Below are 21,154 nucleotides of genomic sequence, written 5' to 3' on the forward strand. Positions count from 1 at the left end.
CACACAGTATATTGTAGGACAAACTGGCAGAGTGCATCCATGAATATCAATTAGCAGTCACAAGACATGATGAAAACTCTTTAATTTCACATCATATGGACAGATTTAACAACCATAGTTTCAAATGAGAAATTGTGACCATCCTAGACCAAGCCAAGCCCAGGAACACTAGGGAATTTTTAGAAGTACTCTGACAAATTAGTCATCACTACATACATAAAAAATAAACAATATCTACATATTATGCAAAAGAGATAATCAACAATCCAAAAAGAAACACAAAGACCAAAACAACTCCCACATCACAAACAGCACCCAGATGATCATAGCTTAACTCCAAACTGTCTTGAATGCATTTGGGTCAATATAAAAGGGGGGGAACTGACATTGCCATAGGTGTATACTATAGGCCACCCAACCAAACAGAGGAAATAGATGAGCTTTTTTCTAGCCAGCTAACTAAAGTATGTAGGAAGCATATCACAATAGTAATGGGGGGCTTTAATTACCCTGACATCAACTGGGAGACAAACTCTGCACCAAGAGGAAGATCAAACAGATTCCTGACAAACCTAGCAGACAACTTCGTCTGCCAAAAGGTAGAGAAGGGAACTAGGGGATTAATCATATTGGACCTAATTCTCACTAACATAGATGAAATGATAGAAGGTGTTGAAGCCACAGGAACCTTGTGGGGAGTATTCATGCAATATTGGAATTCAACATTATGCAAGCACAAGCAATAGATTACTGTCAAACTAGAGTCTTGGCCTTTAAGAGAGCTAATTTCAATAAACTTAGAGAGAGCTTGGGAAGGATTCCATGGATGAGAACCCTAAAGGGGAAAACAACTCAAGAAGCTCAATTTTAAAAAGTGAGATTATAAAAGCCCAGTCTAGGACAATACCAACAAAGAAGAAAAATAACAGCTCTCAAAAGAAAGCAGCATGGCTGCATAAAGAACTCTGATAAATTGAAACACAAAAAGGGCAAATATAAAAAGTGGAAAGAGGGGCACATAACTAAGACAGAATATCAGCAAATAGCCCAAGCCTGCAAAGATGAAGTGAGGAAAGCTAAGGTTCAAAATGATCTAAGGCTTGTGACAAAAGTCAAAACTAACAAAAAAGAGCTTCTTTCAACATGTAAAAAACAAGAAACAAATTAAGAAAATGAATGATCCATTAATGAGAGAAAGTGGCAAGAAAGTGACAAGCAACAGGAAGAACACAGAACTATTTAACTTTTTTTGCATCTGTCTTTACACAAAGGGGAAAAAACAGTCCAACCTATAAAAACCAGTACTGTAAAACACAAGTTAAGATAGGCAGGAAAATGGTAAGTGAGCACCTGTCCACCCTAGATGAGTTCAAATCACCAGAACCAGGATGGATTACACCCCAAGGTTCTGAAAGAACTGGCAGATGTGATATCAGAACCATTGAACTATATCTTTCAAAGATCCTGGAACACTGGGGAACTACCAGAGGACTGGAAAAAAAGCTGATGTAGTTCCCAACTTTAAAAAAGGGGGAAAAATAGATCCAGGAAACTACAGACCTATCAGCCTGACTTCAATACCTGGGAAGATTTTGGAAAAGATAATCAAAACACAAAACAGTGAACACCTAGAGGCAAACAAAGTCATTACCAAAAGCCAACATGTGTTTGTCAAAAACAGATCATGCCAAACAAATCTTATTGCATTCTTTGACCAAGTGACAAAATTAGTGGACCAGAGAATGCTGTGGATATAATTTACTTGGACTTCAGTAAGGCATTTGATAAAGTAGATCACAAGTTACTACCTGATAAGATAGAAAAATGTGGGTTAGACAGCATCAGCACCAGATGGTTTTGTAGCTGGCTGACCGGCCACACCCCACAATGGAACTGTGTCTACATGGAGGGAAGTGTGTAGTGGGGTGCCCAAGGGCTCTGTTCTGGGCCCAGTGCTCTTCAACATCTTCATCAATGATTTGGATGAGGGAATAGATGGGGAACTCATCAAATTTGCAGATGACACCAAGCTGGCAAGAATAGCCAACACTCCAGAAGATAGGCTTAAGATACAGGGGGATCTTCACACACTTGAACATTGGGCACTATCTAACAAAATGAAATTCAATGGTTCTACATTGGGTCATGAAACATTTGCAAGAAAACAGCTAAGATCAGAGAACACCAATGGTCCATCATTTCAAGTGTGAGCTAAAATATTCTCCTTTATTAGTAAAAACAAACTTTTCAGTTTACCATCCCACCTATATTTTATCGTGTCTGGTTGCAAGATTAAGTTTTCTGATTCTGAATTCAGTATGGACACAGAAAACCTACCCCTACATGGATTACTGGCTTGTCGTCGTGAAGGGGCTTGCGTAATTCAATGAAGCTATGAGCTATGCCGTGCAGGGCCACTCAAGATGGAAAGGTCATAGCAGAGAGTTGTGACAAAACGAGATCCACTGGAGAAGGAAATGGCAAACCACTCCAGTATCTTTGCCATGAAAACCCTATGGACAGTACCAAAAGGCAAAATGATATGACGCTGGAAGATGAGCCCCTCAGGGTATGTATGCTACTGGGGAAGAGCAGAGGGCTAGTACTAGTAGCGCCAGAAAGAATGAAGTGACTGGGCCAAAGCCGAAAGGACGCTCAGCTGTGGATGTGTCTGGTGGTGAAAGGAAAGTCCGATTGATTTTTCTCCATAGGAACCTGGAATGTAAGATCCATGAATCAAGGCAAGCTGGACGTGGTCAAACAAGAGATGACAAGACTGAACATTAACATCTTAGGTATCAGTGAACTAAAATGGACAGGAATGGGTGAATTTAATTCAGATGACCATCAGGTATACTACTGCGGGCAAGAATCCCTCAGAAGAAATGATGTCCTTAGCATCATGGGGGATTGGAATGCTAAAGTAGGAAGCCAAAAGATAACTGGAATAACAGGCAAGTTTGGCCTTGGAGTACAAAATGAAGCAGGGCACAGGCTGATAGAATTTTGTCAAGAGAATACGATGGTCATAGCAAACACTCTTTTCCAACAACCCAAGAGACGGCTCTACACATGGACATCACCAGACAGTCAACACAGAAATCAGATTGACTATATGCTCTGCAGTCAAAGATGGAGAAGCTCTATACAGTCAGTAAAAACAAGACCAGGAGCTGACTGTGGCTCAGACCATGAGCTTCTCATTGCAAAGTTTAGGCTTAGACTGAAGAAAGTAGGAAAAAGCACTAGGCCACTCAGGTATGAATTAAATTATATCCCTGTTGAATATACAGTAGAGGTGACAAATAGATTTAAGGAATTAGATCAGATAGACAGAGTGCCTGAAGAACAATGGACAGAGGTTCGCAACATTGTACAACAGGTAGCAACCAAAACCATCCCAAAGAAAAAGAAATGCAAGAAAGCAAAATGGCTGTCTAAGGAAGCTTTGCAAATAGCTGAAGAAAGGAGGGAAGCGAAAGGCAAGGGAGAAAAAGAAAGATATGCCCAGTTGAATGCAGAATTCCAGAAAATAGCTAAAAGAGATAAGAATGCCTTCTTAAATGAACAGTGCAAAGAAATAGAAGAAAACAATAGAATAGGGAGGACCAGAGATCTCTTCAAGAAAATTGGAGAGATGAAGGGAACGTTTCATGCAAAAATGGGCAAGATAAAGGACTAAAATGGCAACGACCTAACAGAGGCAGAAGAGATTAAGAAGAGGTGGCAAAATTACACAGAAGAACTATACAAGAATGAGCTTAATGTCCCTGATAATCACAATGAGGTGGTCACTGACCTCGAGCCAGACATCCTAGAATGTGAAGTGGAGTGGGCCTTAGAAAAGCTGAGCAACAGCAAAGCTAGTGGAGGTGACAGTATTCCAGCTGAGCTATTCAAAATCTTAAAAGACGATGCAGTAAAAGTGCTACACTCAATTTGCCAGCAACTTTGGAAAACTCAACAGTGGCCACAGGATTGGAAAAGATCAGTTTACATTCCAATTCCAAAGAAAGGCAGTGCCAAAGAATGTTCAAACTACCGCACCATTGCACTCATTTCTCATGCTAGTAAAGTTATTCTTAAAATCCTACAAGCTAGACCCCAGCAGTATGTGGACAGATAACTACCAGAAGTACAGGCAGGATTTCGAAGAGGCAGAGGAACTAGAGATCAAATTGCCAACATACATTGGATCATGGAGAAAGCTAGGGAGTTCCAGAAAAACATCTACTTCTGCTTCATTGACTATGCTAAAGCCTTTGATTGTGTGGATCATAACAAACTCTGGCAAGTCCTTAAAGAGATGGGCATACCAGACCATCTTATTTGTCTCTTGAGAAACCTATATGTGGGCCAAGAAGCAACAGTGAGTACTGGACACGGAACCACTGATTGGTTCAAAATTGGGAAAGGAGTCCAGCAAGGCTGTATACTGTTGCCCTGCCTATTTAACTTATATGCAGAGCACATCATGAGAAAGGCAGGGTTAGAGGAATCAAAAGTTGGAATTAAGATTGCCGGAAGAAATATCAACAACCTAAGATATGCAGATGATACCACTCTAATGGCAGAAAGTGAAGAAGAACTAAAGAGCCTCTTGTTGCGGGTGAAGGAGAGTGCAAAACTTGGGTTGAAACTTAATATTAAGAAAACCAAGATCATGGCATCTGGCCCTCTCAATTCCCGGCAAATAGATGGGGAAGAAATGGAGGTAGTGACAGATTTTATTTTCCTGGGCTCCAAGATCACTGCAGATGGGGACTGTAGCCAAGAAATTAAAAGAGGCTTGCTCCTGGGGAGGAAAGCAATGGCAAATCTAGAGTGCACACTAAAAAGCAGAGACATCACCCTGTCAACAAAAGTGCATATAAAATTTTACTCTACTTGTCACGGGCGGCCATTTGACATAGCAATTTAGCAATTGGAGGTTTGTTTAGTGGGACACCTACTGGTCTTTGACAGTAGAGGAAGACGGAAAAGGTGTTAACCTCTGCGCCGGAAACGGGGTAAAAAAAAAAAAGAACGTGACTTTGAATATATCCAGACATATATATTATAGAATTCTATTATATAAATTGCTTAGTTGGTAATAAGTATCTGGTTGTAACTGTTATATATACTTTTTGTCATAGAGTTAAAAGGTTTATATAAGATTCAGGGTATTACATACTGATAAAACGCGTGTTACAACCGGGAAAACATGACAAGTATTTTGGGAGCAACTAAGCCTAGCGCTGGCAAAAAGGCGGCAACACAGGGACAAGGGATGGCCTCAAGTCCCTCCAATCAGAAATCTATAGAGGATATGCTGCAACGGGAAAGATCTAACTCAAATTCTTTTAAAGATCTACATGCCCTTTTGCAAAACTTACACGAGGTAATGGCCAAAAATCATGAGGAGATGAAGAGAGAAATAGGCCAAATAAGAAACGACACTGGTGAATTAAAGGGGAAAATCCAAGCGATAGATGATAAATTTGAAGGGATTCAACAACAATTAGTCAAAAATGAACAAAGACTTCAAGATATGGAAGCTAGAATGGAAAAAGAGGAAAAGAGAGTAGATGATTTAAATGAAACACTTCTTCAGGCTAATAAGGAGTTAGAGACAACAGTCATTTTTCTGGAAGCAGAAAAGGCTGCTCATTATTTACGCTTCCAAAATGTTCAAGAAAAAAGAGGGGAAGATTTGTTGGTCATGATGGCAGAACTGATGGCAAAGGCACTCGGTGTAGGGAAGGAGGAAATGCTGGCGGAAATTGATGAAACATACAGGGCTCAAACTAATTATGCGAGAAGGCACAACCTCCCAAAAGAAGTACATGTAAGGCTAGTTAAAAAATCAATTCGGGATGAGCTTCTGCATAGATCTAGAGAGGAACCATTAGAATTTCGGGGCCAACCAATTACCATCCTTAAACAGATACCTAAAAGGATGAGGGATCTGAGACGTGGCTATCAATTCTTAACATCTAAATTAATTAGGGAAAATGTAAACTTTAGATGGCTAACTCCAGAGGGTATTCTAGTCACGTGGCAGGATAGAAGGCATAGACTGGACACGATAGAGAAGGCAGAAGATTTTTACAAACTCCACTTCCATAGCCAAGAGGAAGCAGATTTAGAAGATCAAGATGGAAGGGAGGTAAGAGAAAGAGACACAATACGAGTAGCAATGGATGGGAAGGTCTTAGCAACAGAGGATAGAAGGAACAAATCTGGAGAGTTAACAGAGAAACATGGAGCCAGAGACAAGGAAGAGAGAGAGCCCCGAATCACGAGATCTACAAAAACCAGAAACAAGTAAGATGAAGGGAGGTGAGTGTAGTATTATGTCTGTGAATATTAATGGACTGAATTCGCCAGTGAAAAGGCGGAAATTTTTTAATAGGCTTATTCACCAACAACTGGATATCGTTGCAATACAAGAAGTCCATATAAAGGAACAACAAAAATATTTGTTAGTACAACCAAAAATAGGGAATCTATTCGCTTCCTTAGACCGACACAAGAAAAAGAGAGGAGTGGCATTATATGTAAACCCAAAATTGATAGCAAAACAAATCTATAATGATAAAGAGGGTAGAATACTGATAGTCGAGGTTGTAATAAATCATAGGAAGGTCATGATGGTAGAGATATATGCTCCAAATCATAACCAAGAACAATTTTTAAAAACACTTCACAATAAGATATGTAGCATTGATTATGAGGAGATCTGCTTAATAGGAGATTTTAATGCTATCCTAGATATAAATTTGGATTATATGGGTAAGACGCTTAGGAAAAAGAAGAGAAGAACTCTACCGAGATCTTTTCTCAACTTGGCTAATGACCTAAATATCCAAGATGTCTGGAGGGAAAGAAATCGTAAGGCTAGACAATATACATACTACTCCAATCGACATAACTCATGGTCTAGAATAGACATGGTATGGATGACGAAAGAAATTAGTTCTGAAATAGACGAGGTGCATATAGCGACAGGTACTTGGGCAGATCACAATCCTATTAAACTCAGCTGGAAAGGCTCCAAAAAAATACCCAGATGGACGCTACAAAGAGCAATCTTAAAAGAAGACGAATTTAAATCTAAGATGGAGAGGGAACTAAGTTTTTTCTTTAAGGAAAATAAAGCTATAGACACCTCAGTACAAAACAATTGGGATACAGCCAAGGCAATGATGAGAAGGGTAGCGAGGGCATATATGGTATACAAAAACAAGGGGAAAAGACAACAACGGGAAAGATTAGAAGGGGAATATAAGAGTTTAGAAGTTATACTCCAACAAGATCCACAAAAAGAGAATATCAAACAATCTATGGACTTGATTAAACACAAGCTTAATATTTTAGACAAAGAGAAATTAGCACAACAACTGAGAAACACGAAACAAATTTTTTTTGAAAATGCAAATAAACCGGGCCGTTGGCTCGCATATAAATTGGGAAAACAAAAGGGAAAAAACTGGATTCGCGAACTACGAGATGAGGAAGGGAGAATATTCCACCAGGAAGAGAAAAAAAAAATCATAGCCCAGGAATTTTATGAGCGTTTATACAAAGAAGATAGCCAGGCAAGTGTGGAGAAAATGGAGGAATATTTTCAAAAAGCCAAACTACCCAAGGTCACAGAAGATACCAGAAATATGCTAAACGAGGAAATTCGGCTATCTGAGGTGATAAAAGCTATCAATGCACAAAAGAACAATAAAGCATCGGGCCCTGACGGTCTTCCGTCAGAAATCTATAAAGAACTACAAAATATCTTAGCACAACCCCTAGTGGAGGTATTTAACGCAGTGTTAGAAGGCGCAAGAACGCCTAAATCTTGGTCGGAGGCAAACATAGCCCTTATCCCGAAAGATAATACGGACCATACATTAATCCAAAATTATAGACCCATATCACTTCTTAATTCGGACTATAAGATATTTACATTAATTATAGCGGAACGATTGAAACGATTTCTGAACGATTTCATACACGTAGACCAGAATGGTTTTCTCGCTAAGAGACACACTAAGCACAACATTAGAATAATATTAGATACATTGGAATACTATGAATTACATAGTGTACAACAGATGGCATTACTTTTTTTAGACGCCCAAAAGGCATTTGACAATGTTAAATGGTCTTTTTTGCACCAACAACTTAGCTTCATGAATATGGGTGAAAAATTTATAAATATAATTAGGGCAATTTATGACAACCAGGAAGCAAAAATAATTATTAATGGGGAAGCATCTAGGAAGTTTCAAATTCAAAAGGGAACACGGCAAGGCTGCCCCTTATCACCATTGCTGTTTATATTGACACTTGAAGTATTAACGAGGATTATAAGAAACGACCCAAAGATAAAAGGATTAACCATTAAAAAGGAAACCTTTAAACTTCAAGCATTCGCGGACGATCTGGTTTTTATTATGGAGGATCCATGTCAGACGGGACCAAATCTATTGGAAGAACTATCTAAATATGGTGAGGTTGCCAGACTGCGAATAAACAGAAATAAGACCAAGATGATTGTCAAAAATATGACTAATAAACAAAAAGAAAATCTGGCTGGAATCATGGATATAGAAATAGTCAAGAAAATAAAATATCTAGGGATTAATATTACGGCTAGATGCACCTCACTCAAAAAAGATAATTATGATAATGTAGTGAATCAAATAAAAGGTGATCTGGAAAGATGGGGAAATCTAAAACTCTCATTATTGGGAAGAATCGCTGTCATTAAGATGAATATTCTGCCTAAAATCCTGTTTCTGTTTCAGAATATCCCAATACAACTCGATTCTAAGTTTTTTCGAAATTTGAATAAATTATCATTAAATTTTGTTTGGCAGGGGGAAAAACCAAGAATTAAATTGAAATATTTACAGGACACGAAGGAAAATGGGGGTTTTGGATTGCCAGACTGGGAATTATATTACCACGCCGCGGCTCTGAGTTGGATTAGAGAATGGGTAATTTTGAGAAATAGAAGACTATTAACTTTAGAGGGTCACGATTTGCAATATGGCTGGCATGCTTTCCTATGGACGGAGAAACAAGGTCTTTTCTCACATTTTCAAAAACATCGGATCAGGCAAGCGTTACTTAATACCTGGAAAAAAATTAGATCTCACAATTACACTAAAGTACCGGTCTGGCTATCCACCCTTGAAGCGATTGTTTACCCAAATCTATTTGATTTGGGTAACATAATTTCATACAAGGATATTCTGAATGAGGAGGGGGAATTGAAACTTAGGAATGAACTAGAATTACAAGGTATAAAACTCGATTGGTGGGCCTACTTACAAATCCAATCAAGATTTAGGAAGGATAAAAAAGAATGGGGGATATATACCTCTGAAACAGCATTGGACAAAATATTATTGGGCCCAGACTCCAAACAAATAAAGAATTTATATAAATTGCTTTTGGGATATAAGCTGTTTGAAGAGCAAGTGAAGGATCCCATGTTGATTTGGGCTAACAATTTAGGACATAACATTGACTTAGGTACTTGGCAAACAATTTGGGACAGAAATAAAAGGATAACACTGGCCTCATCGTATAAAGAAAATTTATTTAAAATGTTTTATCGATGGCATCTTCCCCCAGCCCGTCTAGCAAAAATGTATACAACAGCATCTCCCAAATGTTGGAAGTGCTCTGAAGAGATAGGCACATACTTCCATACGTGGTGGTCTTGCAGTAAAACACAAAAATTTTGGAGAATGATTTGGATTTGGCTGAAAGAAATATTAAAACAAGATATTGAGTTTAGTCCAGAATTTTTCTTGTTGGGAATTACGAAAGAGAAGTATCCTAAAGATGTGCTATATTTAACGATCCATATTATCACAGCAGCTAGAATGTCATTTGCGCAAAAATGGAAAAAGAATGAGATCCCAGGAGAAAAAGAGGTTATTAGGAAAATTTGGGATTGCGCAGAAATGGACAAACTAACTTTGGAACTAAAGAATAAAGATCAATCAGACTATTATAGAATTTGGAACAAATTGTATCTTTGGAGGGATAAAAAGAAAGGTCTCTAATAGGTTTTACAGACTAGCTCATTGTCTTAAATATTCTGTTATTTCACTGATTTGTAACTTAAGTGTATTTAAGTGTATCTTTGATGTACATATATACATGTATATATATATATTTGAACATTGTAGACAAGAAGGTTTGTCAGCCCGCTGGTACTGTGTCCAATGTTTTTAAACAATAAACTTAATAAAAAATTTAAACAAAAAGTGCATATAGTCAAGGCTATGGTCTTCCCAGTTGCAATGTATGGCAGTGAAAGCTGGACCTTAAAAAAGGCTGAGCACCAAAGAATTGAGGCCTTTGAACTATGGTGCTGGAGAAGACTCCTGAGAGTCCCTTGGACTGCAAGGCGATCAAACCGGTCAGTCCTAGAGGAGATTAACCCTGACTGCTCTTTAGAAGGCCAGATCCTGAAGCTAAAACTCAAATATTTTGGCCACCTAATGAGAAGGAAGGACTCACTGGAGAAGAGCCTAATGCTGGGAAAGATTGAGGGCAAGAGAAGAAGGGGACGACAGAGAATGAGGTGGCTGGATGGAGTCACTGAAGCAGTAGGCGTGAGCTTAAATGGACTCTAGAAGATGGTAGAGGACAGGAAGGCCTAGAGGAACGTTGTCCATAGGGTCGCGATGAGTCGGACACGACTTTGCAGCTAACAACAACATAGAAAACCTATCTGATATATTTTATGTTTTGGCTCCGAGATTACAGATGACAGTAGGTGAAATAAATTGAAAGTGCTTTATGGCTATTATAAAACATACTTTCATCTGCCATATTTTCAATGGAATTGAATAGAAGGGAGGGGAAAATACTATTTTCATATTCTGAACAATCCAACAAACAAGGAAAAGGTGTGTTCTGTGTTTAGAATATAGATAGCAAGCAGTAACTGAACTCTTTGAGATATGTAGTATGCAAACATTCACATAGCTCTCATAATCTGAAGAAGATTCAAATAATATTCAGGTTAACGAGAGTAAATGGTAAAACAAGACACTGAAGCACAAAAACAGAATAATAAAAAAACAATTAGATATCCTCAGTATTATATGAACAAGCTTTACAACATCTGAGGACTTTTGAAACCTCTGGTTCAATTATATTTGGAAGCCTCTTGGATTTGCATATTATTAAAATGCTTCCAAAATATTACTGTATGTAACATCTTGACTTTCTTGACATTAATGTGTTTTTTTTGTAACCATACATAAGTTATCTATTATTGCTTTCTTCCAGGAAGCACAGAAAATGTTTAGACTGATCATGCTTCCATAGAGAATAGTAGGATATCTTATTGGCATCCCAAAGTAAGTAACAGCATTACAACAGCTAGTTAGGAAAAACTATTTGATGGGTTAAAATGACTTCTGTTGATTTTGTTGAGTGATTTGTTAAATGATACATATTCTGTATATTGAGTGGTTCAAAAAGCAATGATTGGTATTTAAGAAGGCCTGTCTTCAAATTATCTACAATCCTGAGAGGATTTTTTTCTTTTTTCCAAAGTCACTATAAATTTTATTCTGAAACTACTCAGATAAATATTTACATTGGATTCAGTATCAGTGCAGTTAATTACAGAATAAAGTTTAAGTGCTGTTTCAAAATTGTGCCAAATAAGTTGGAAAGGATGCTGTTCAATACACTTTAGAGCCATGGTGAAGAACATATGGCCTCCACATGCTACTATCTACAACTTGTAATAAGTATGGCCATAATGAGGTCTTGGGAATTGTATTTAAGCAACATCTGAAGAACTACAAGTGTCCTACTCAAAGTGTAGAGAAAACAATATTTCCTAGTAGTACATTCCACACTTACAGCAATTATTTGGACCAAGTACAAATACATCAGGCCTTTAAAAGACCTGGTACCTTAGCAGGAAATATTTAAGCAGCATGTCTGTTTTTTGCTACTAACTTCTACCAAAGAAGGCCAAAAACACAGTTGCATCCTGTTAAAAGATCAAAGTAGTCTCAGTGTACAGAGAATAAGAGATAAGAATGAATCACTTTTAAATAGTTCAGTGGCACCTTTCTGCACAGATTTCTGTGTGTGTGTCTTGAAAACATTAATTTTAATCTAAAAATACAGTGCTATATCATGGTTCTATGTTTTGTTAAGTATAAAATATATACTAAAGCAAGAAGCTAGTACTTAAGTGTACAAATTCTAGTACACAAAAAAACTGCCATTATTAAAAAGCATTAGTTTAATTAGTTTTATTTTTCTTCATTCCTTTTTTTGTGAAAGTTAGAACATGAGTTTAATGACTGCATCTCCCTGTAAGGTAGACTAGCTAGGAGAAACAAAACTGCCGGAGGCCACCAATAGTACAGGGAATTTACATTTATGTTTTCCACTTCTAATATCAACACCAGCTGTTAAATATAAAAATTATTTTAAGAGAAATGATAACTACTGCATGAATGAATGAATTAACACTACAAGGACCACCAACACATATTTTTCTATCTAATAAGAGCTGGAACTTACCTAGTTTGCAATCTGTATAAAGCTGGAAAAAACAACTTTGTTTTCTGAGTTTTGGTGAGTTGCAAGGAAGCTGAGAACAACTACAATTGATTTCTGCTAAATTACATGACGTAGCCACACCTGAGCATCTAGGATACACCCTTTGAGTGCTGAAGGAAGCCATGAGAAAAGGTAAAGCCACCTAGAGATCTTTTGCTTTCTAGCCTGGTGCCTTAACCACTAGACCAAACTGGTTTATTTAATGCCTTTTCAGTCAATGTGGTGAAGTCAGAAGCAGGAAGACATAATCATGTGGTGGATGATACAGAATGTCATATTAAGGAAGTAGTGAACTAGGAGGCTGATAATAGTTACTTTTTATGAAGGTATATTTTTAGAGTCAGTTTTTTTTCTTTTGTAAGGAAGGATATTGGAATCATGGCTGTGAAACATATTCTAGCTGTTTCTTTGAAGTTAGTGGCTGTAAAGATACATAATTCATTGTAACTAACGTAGATTGATTTTGCAAACCATCTTGCTTTTGAATTTTATAAATATTCCAGAACTGTACATAGCAATACTAACTTTCTGTATGGCAAAATACCTTACAACTTGTACTGAACTATATATAATAAAGCATAAATATAAAATGTGCATTGTATGATGGAAAATGGATAAAATGCATCCTTGCAATACATTTTATGATATAGAATGCTAGTTTACTTATGCATCTGATTAAAGAAAAACAAACTGTTGATACTGGCTATCTTTTCTCCATATTTACAACTTTATTTAAATCATTGAGTGAACAATTAGAGAAAAATCTCCTATTGATAACCAATAACAGTCAAATAAAAACTGACAAATATCAATAGATAATCTGTCACCTTTTTAATGAAATAGTCATTTCACTTAGGTATCTGGCTTGCAGTTTTGTAAAATGCCTAAAGCTATATATCAATTATTTGAAGCCCAAAAATAGAATATCAAAGACTTTATACTCTTTAATCTATTCATTTTAATAAGAGTCATTAAAATCGATCACAGTGGAAAGTATCACATATAAAATGAAAGTGTTTCACATCCAATTTTCACAATAAATTTAATGACAGCTGATTTGCAGCATTTGAGGACGTTTTGAAGCATCTGCTTAAATTATATTTGGAAGTTTCCTGGATTCGTATATTATTACAATGCTTAAGCCGCCCTGAGTCTTCGGAGAAGGGCGGGATATAAATGGGATTAAAAAAAAATTATTACTGATGAGGTTACTATATGGTAACATCTTGACTTTCTTGACATTAATGTGTTATTTTCTTTGCAACAAAACTTAAGTTATCTGTTATTGCCTTCTTTCAGGAAACTCTTTTATTTCCCAGTCTAGCCTGAATCCTAGTAATTTCTTATCTGTAGATTAAACAACCTCCAAAATAAATGTCCCATTCCCATAATGAACATGCTGAATCCAGTTTAACATTTTTTTAAACAAAAAATTCCAATATTTTTTGGACATAAATTAATTGGGAAAGCATGCAAAGCATTATTCTATTATAGGCATTTTCACCCTGGAATCATTAAATGATACTAGACCTTTTTTTAAAAAAAGTAACTTTGAATTGCCTGCATATATTGTTCAAATGAATGAATGAACCTTTATTGTCAAAGTACAACCATGTATACATTGAGATTGGCTGGGCCTCCCTTCCTTCCCCCACCCCCAACTTACAGTGACACAAACCCTCCATCTTATTACACCATGTGAGCTAATTGCACATCATACCAGCCTCGCAAGTTAATTATGCATAAAATTATATCCCGTTCAAAAGCCTAACAGCCCATGGATAAAAGCTGTTCTTCAGCCTGTTGGTACGGCTGGCTATACTCCTATATCTCCTATCCGATGGTAGGAGAGTAAAGAGGTACCGTCCAGGGTGTGAGTCATTCCTGAGAATTTTCCTCACTCTTCCAAGGCAGCGAGCCCTGGCGATGTCATCCAGTGGTGTCAGGGGACAGCCTACAATGTCTTGTGCTGTGCTCACCACCCTCTGTAATGCTTTCCTATCCACGGCTGTCAGCCCAGCATACTAAACCACAATACAGTACGAGAGGACGGTCTCTATAGTAGACCGATAAAAGAGGGCCATTAGCCGTTGTTCTACCCTGTTCTGCAAGACCCTGAGAAAGTGAAGTCTCTTTTGGGCCTTTCTGGCCACCTGGGTTGTATTAACTTTCCAGGTAAAATCTTCGTAGAGGTGTTGTTGTTGTTGTTAGTTGCGAAGTCGTGTCCGACCCATCGCGACCCTATGGACAATGTTCCTCCAGGCCTTCCTGTCCTCTACCATCTTCTGGAGTCCATTTAAGCTCACGCCTACTGCTTCAGTGACTCCATCCAGCCACCTCATTCTCTGTCGTCCCCTTCTTCTATTGCCCTCAATCTTTCCCAGCATTAGGCTCTTCTCCAGTGAGTCCTTCCTTCTCATTAGGTGGCCAAAGTATTTGAGTTTTAGCTTCAGGATCTGGCCTTCTAAAGAGCAGTCAGGGTTGATCTCCTCTAGGACTGACCGGTTTGATCGCCTTGCATTCCAAGGAACTCGCAGGAGTCTTCTCCAGCACCATAGTTCAAAGGCTTCAATTCTTTGGCGCTCAGCCTTTCTTATGGTCCAGCTTTCACTGCCATACATTGCAACTGGGAAGACCATAGCCTTGACTATACGCACTTTTGTTGACAGGGTGATGTCTCTGCTTTTTAGTGTGCTGTCTAGATTTGCCATGGCTTTCCTCCCAAGGAGCAAGCGTCTTTTAATTTCTTGGCTACAGTCCCCATCTGCAGTGATCTTGGAGCCCAGGAAAATAAAATCTGTCACTACCTCCATTTCTTCCCCATCTATTTGCCAGGAATTGAGAGGGCCAGATGCCATGATCTTGGTTTTCTTAATGTTTAGTTTCAACCCAAGTTTTGCACTCTCCTTCTTCACCCGCAACAAGAGGCTCTTTAGTTCTTCTTCACTTTCTGCCATTAGAGTGGTATCATCTGCATATCTTAGGTTGTTGATGTTTCTTCCGGCAATCTTAATTCCAACTTTTGATTCATCTAGCCCTGCCTTTCTCATGATGTGCTCTGCATATAAGTTAAATAGGCAAGGCGACAGTATACAGCCTTGCCGGACTCCTTTCCCAATTTTGAACCAATCAGTTGTTCCGTGTCCAGTTCTCACTGTTGCTTCTTGGCCCGCATATAGGTTTCTCAAGAGACAAATAAGATGGTCTGGTATGCCCATCTCTTTAAGGACTTGCCAGAGTTTGTTATGATCCACACAATCAAAGGCTTTAGCATAGTCAATGAAGCAGAAGTAGATGTTTTTCTGGAACTCTCTAGCTTTCTCCATGATCCAGCGTATGTTAGCAATTTGATCTCTAGTTCCTCTGCCTCTTCGAAATCCTGCCTGTACTTCTGGTAGTTCTCGATCCACATACTGCTGGAGTCTAGCTTGTAGAATTTTAAGCATAACTTTACTAGCATGAGAAATGAGTGCAATGGTGCGATAGTTTGAACATTCTTTGGCACTGCCTTTCTTTGGAATTGGAATGTAAACTGATCTTTTCCAATCCTGTGGCCACTGTTGAGTTTTCCAAATTTGCTGGCAAATTGAGTGTAGCACTTTTACTGCATTGTCTTTTAAGATTTTGAATAGCTCAGCTGGAATACTGTCACCTCCACTAGCTTTGTTGTTGCTCAGCTTTTCTAAGGCCCACTTCACTTCACATTCTAGGATGTCTGGCTCGAGGTCAGTGACCACCTCATTGTGATTATCAGGGACATTAAGCTCGTTCTTGTATAGTTCTTCTGTGTAATTTTGCCACCTCTTCTTAATCTCTTCTGCCTCTGTTAGGTCCCTGCCATTTTGGTCCTTTATCATGCCCATTTTTGCATGAAACGTTCCTTTCATCTCTCCAATTTTCTTGAAAAGATCTCTGGTCCTCCCTATTCTGTTGTTTTCTTCTATTTCTTTGCATTGTTCATTTAAGAAGGCATTCTTATCTCTTCTAGCTATTCTTTGGAATTCTGCATTTAATTGGGCATATCTTTCTTTTTCTCCCTTGCCTTTCGCTTCCCTCCTTTCCTCAGCTATTTGCAAAGCTTCCTCAGACAGCCATTTTGCTTTCTTGCATTTCTTTTTCTTTGGGATGGTTTTGGTTGCTACCTGTTGTACAATGTTGCGAACCTCTGTCCATATTTCTTCAGGCACTCTGTCTATCAGATCTAATTCCTTAAATCTATTTGTCACCTCTACTGTATATTCAACAGGGATATGATTTAATTCATACCTGACTGGCCTAGTGCTTTTCCCTACTTTCTTTAATTTAAGCCTAAACTTTGCAACAAGAAGCTCGTGGTCTGAGCCACAGTCAGCTCCTGGTCTTGTTTTTACTGACTGTATAGAGCTTCTCCATCTTTGGCTGCAGAGCATATAGTCAATCTGATTTCTGTGTTGACCGTCTGGTGATGTCCATGTGTAAAGCCGTCTCTTGGGTTGTTGGAAAAGAGTGTTTGCTATGACCATCGTATTCTCTTGACAAAATTCTATCAGCCTGTGCCCTGCTTCATTTTGTACTCCAAGGCCAAACTTGCCTGTTATTCCAGTTATCTTTTGGCTTCCTACTTTAGCATTCCAATCTCCCATGATGATAAGGACATCATTTTTGGGTGTTAGTTCTATAAGGTGCTGTAGGGCTTCATAGAACCGGTCAATTTCATCCTCTTCAGCACCGGTGGTTGGGGCATAGACTTGGACTACTGTGATATTGAATGGTTTGCCTTGGATTCGAACTGAGATCATTCTGTCATTTTGAGGATTGTATCCCAGTATTGCTTTTCCTATTTTTTTATTGATTATGAAGGCTACTCCATTTCTTCTGAGGGATTCTTGCCCGCAGTAGTATACCTGATGGTCATCTGAATTAAATTCACCCATTCCTGTCCATTTTAGTTCGCTGATACCTAAGATGTCGATGTTCAGTCTTGTCATCTCTTGTTTGACCACGTCCAGCTTTCCTTGATTCATGGATCTTACATTCCAGGTTCCTATGGAGAAAGAATCTTTACAGCATCGGACTTTCCTTTCACCACCAGACATATCCACAGCTGAGCGTCCTTTCGGCTTTGGCCCAGTCGCTTCATTCTTTCTGGCGCTACTAGTACTAGCCCTCTGCTCTTCCCCAGTAGCATATTGGACGTCTTCCGACCTGAGGGGCTCATCTTCCAGCATCATATCGTTTTGCCTTTTGGTACTGTCCATAGGGTTTTCATGGCAAAGATACTGGAGTGGGTTGCCATTTCCTTCTCCAGTGGATCACGTTTTGTCAGAACTCTCTGCTATGACCTTTCCGTCTTGGGTGGCCCTGCACGGCATAGCTCATAGCTTCATTGAATTACGCAAGCCCCTTCGCCACGACAAGGCAGTAATCCATGAAGGGGTCGTAGAGGTACACTCCGAGAAATGTAAAGGAGGAAACTGTCTCCACACAGTCCTCCCCAATGTAAAGTGGGACAGGTTCCTCCTTTTTCCTTTCAATTGCCTATTAATGTTTTAACAACTGATATTAAATAGATTCTGATGGGGAGGCAGCCACTGGAAACCACATCTGAGATGAATTTACCAATCCAATTCTGTGTTCTCCTCCCAGAGTTTATCAGGAATTCTAAATTAAGGACATTGAAGCCTGGTGATTTACTCCATTCCAGAGTACCAATGGCAGTGTCAATTTCCTTTAAAGAGAAGGGACAAGAGTACTTAGAAAACATTCAGCCTTACTGACGATGTAGTGTCCCTTCACCCTTGGAACCTTGGAGAGAGATACAACTACTTTCAAATAATAATGGGGGACAACATAAATAAGATTAAACAATGGCCTCCCACAGGGTTCTGATGGCACCTACACTATTCAGCTTATACATATCAGATATGCCAGCAACAAAGGGATGCACATTTGGATAAATTGATGGCTTGACTTTAGCAATATAAGAAAAACTCATGGAGGAGCAGCTTCATGTCAAAAATCTTAAAATCTTGGGAAAATTCTTCACTGATGGGGGGTATAAACATATGATACACTTTGGCTCTGTGTTCAAGATTAGCTAATGTTTATTAGTTTTAATATGGCATGAGTTGACTATATGAAGATCAGTGTCAACTAAAAGCTAATAAATAATGGCAGACTTTTGGCAAAAAAAACATTCTTAACTTTCTCAAACACAGCACCTTCCCCTCATGAAACTTTAATGTGAACATATTTTTAATTTGGTCTACACATGAAACAGAATATTGTAATAAAATACTGATGGACTAAAGTAGATTGTTTTGACTTCCCAATTTAGCCTACAGCCTTATTCTTTCAAACGCAGACAAAATTGCCTAGATCCTATTACTTGCAAAGGTGTCTTTATGTTAACAGAGATGACCCAATTAACTCATGTTAGCAAGAGTCAGTGGACAGAAACCCAGTCTTATTCACCACATTCAGTAACCAGTAGTTCAGGATTTAAAAAAAAACTTGATTAATAGTTTAATAATTTAATCCTGATTTCTCAGCAGAACTGTTCGGGGACATAAAACTGTTCAAGGTCTTTCTTCCTCTTTAGTAAGTTTTTTTAAAATTTTCAGTATATTGATATTTTCTCTGATCAAAATCAAGCTTTATTTTGTTTATTAGTCTTACAAGATTAAGAAATATTTCTTTTATGCAATGTATATAGGAAGGATTTTTCTTTTTTCCCCCCAAGATGGTGGCACTTTCACACACAGCGGTCCTGAGCTCCCAGTACTGGTGTGTGGTGATTGGAATAATGTGTGTATGAATGAGTGTGCACAGTGTAGTTCAAGGGGCTAAATTTGCCTGCACACACGTAGAGCTGCTAAACATCAGGCTCATAAGGCAATCCAGAATTACCAGTGATTTTCAGCAGTCCCATAACATACCGAACTGCATAGTGAGGCCTCCAGGATCTCCGTGGATTGTCATCAGGTTGGCGAGGAGCCGAAATAAGCGAAAGCGAAAGGAGCAAAAACAAAAGTGCGGCTGCAGAGCCAGGCTGTTGGTTCAGCTTAGGAAACAGCCCCACAGACCAGCACTGCCAAGTGTCTTCTTGAGCAATGCCAGATCCCTCATCCATAAAATTGATAAATTAGAATTGCAGATGGCAGCAAGCAGGCTTCTCTGTGAAAGTTGTGTGATGATTGTCACAGAGACCTGGCTACACTGAGCTGTACCTGATGTGGCAGTGGAGCTGACAAGCTCCAACAGAAATGGAGATTCCGGTAAGAGCAAGGGAGGAGGACTTTGTGTTTATATACATAGTGATTGGTGTGCCAACAGCAGAGTACATGTATTGCTCCCCAGATGTGGAACTGATGACTGTCGCATGTAGGCCATTTTATCTGCCTAGAGAAATTACTGTGGTAATTATTATAGCTGTCTATATTCCATCTGATGCCAATGTCAGTGTGGCGCTTTCCAAGCTATATGACATCTCCAGGCAGCATCAAACTCACCCAGAGGGCCTCTTGTCATGGCTGGGGACTTCAATCAAGCCTGTCTAAAAATAGTTCTCCCCAGGTTTGTGCAGTATGTGCAATTTTCCACCAGAGGGAAGAACACTTTAGACTGTGTATACTCTAATCTGAAACAGGCATACAGAACATCCCCCCTCCCCCACCTGGGTACATCCAACCATTTCTCATTCCTGTTGTGCCTGAAGTATGTCCCTCTGAGGAAAAGAACTCAGACAGTCACGAAAATGGTTAAATGTGGCCAGAGGGTGCTCTCAGTCAGCTGCAGGACTGCTTTGAAACCACTGAATGTATACACGGATGCCATACTGTCTTATATCAAAGCATGTGTTCTGTTCCAGCCTATGACTGGCCCTGTTTGTATTTATTAAAATTTGAATGTCAGGGACAACCTCTTTTTATAATCAAAAGGCTGGAAAAACCTCAACCAAATTTATTTACAAAGAGTTCAAACAAAAGTTAAACGAAAAGTTCAAACAAGACTTAAACCAAAAGGTTAAACAAGAGTTAAACAAGAATAGAGTTTATGGGAATTGCAAACCCTGGATGACTGCAGAGGTATGAACACTCCTGAGAGCCCAGGATTCTGCCTTTAAGGCAGGGGACAGGGACACATATAGAGGCCAGGGCAAATCTCAGAAGAGGCATTAGGATGGCAAAACAACAATATAAACATAAAGTGGAAGGGACTTAATACAATTTCAAAGGCAAAAGATTTTTATACTTATGTCCTGAAAGCAGGTTCACCACCATCTCCACAACTTAAGAGAATAGAAGAAAGGCTGGAAGATAAACAACCAGTTGAAGGTGCAATGTCACTGGTTGTAGGAGATTTACCGCAGGCTGAGCCTATTGAACAGAGTTTGGAGTTAAAGGATGATCCAAAGGAACAGAGGATGACTCGGGCTGCATATAGACGTAAAGAAAAGGAGCAGAAGCAGAAGGCTAATTCTGGACCAATAATGCAAGGCCCGATTACTACAGAGCCTGTGGGAGGGGCACGACCGAAGAGATCAACGGCTGATCTTCAAGCAGTGTTCCAGAGGCTCCAG

At 38.9% G+C, this 21,154-nt stretch overlaps 1 protein-coding gene across 1 annotated transcript in view; it reads right to left on the minus strand.

Moving 5' to 3' along the window:
* The window catches only part of POU6F2 (POU class 6 homeobox 2), a gene marked incomplete at its 5' end in the record, with an annotated part of 423,583 nt that overhangs the window by 390,516 nt on the left and 11,913 nt on the right, over window positions 1-21,154 (minus strand). The window lies entirely within an intron of this gene.

This window comes from Vipera berus, assembly GCF_964194415.1.
Source record: "Vipera berus genome assembly, chromosome: Z".
Classification (NCBI taxonomy): Eukaryota; Metazoa; Chordata; class Lepidosauria; order Squamata; family Viperidae; genus Vipera; species Vipera berus.